Genomic DNA, 536 nt, shown 5'->3' on the forward strand with positions numbered 1-536 from the left:
ATGTACCTGGACCAGCAAGAACGAAGTCACTTCACGCCACCAGCCATTATACACCGCTACACCGCTACCACGAAATAGTTCTACATAATACTATATTTTGACTGTTCTATATTATTAAACACATATTATTACTTTGAAATTAGTGTTATTATTTCAAATCACAACATCGTTTGGATTCTGAAAGGGCTGCACGTAACAATATGCATTGTGTGTGCTTAGGTGTTGTTAAGCGATTGATTGATTTTTGGGTAAATGGAAATAAGGATGTTCAATTAACTGAAGAAAATAGGCTAAGCATTAATAATGAGCTACTAATTTTGAGATCGTACATTACTTCAAAACTTTGTCGATTACTTAGATCTTTTGATGATATTCATTTTTGAAAAGCCACTGAATTGAGGAATTTTGCTTTTTATTTTAGTGTATTTGTATTTAAAGGAAATTTTTTTTTTTATATATACTTACACAATCTATACAGTTTTGCACAATAAGTGTATATACTGAGAGTTATTTAATGACATGAAAGTTGTGAATTA

Source organism: Acyrthosiphon pisum, chromosome X (genome assembly GCF_005508785.2).
Source record: "Acyrthosiphon pisum isolate AL4f chromosome X, pea_aphid_22Mar2018_4r6ur, whole genome shotgun sequence".
Classification (NCBI taxonomy): Eukaryota; Metazoa; Arthropoda; class Insecta; order Hemiptera; family Aphididae; genus Acyrthosiphon; species Acyrthosiphon pisum.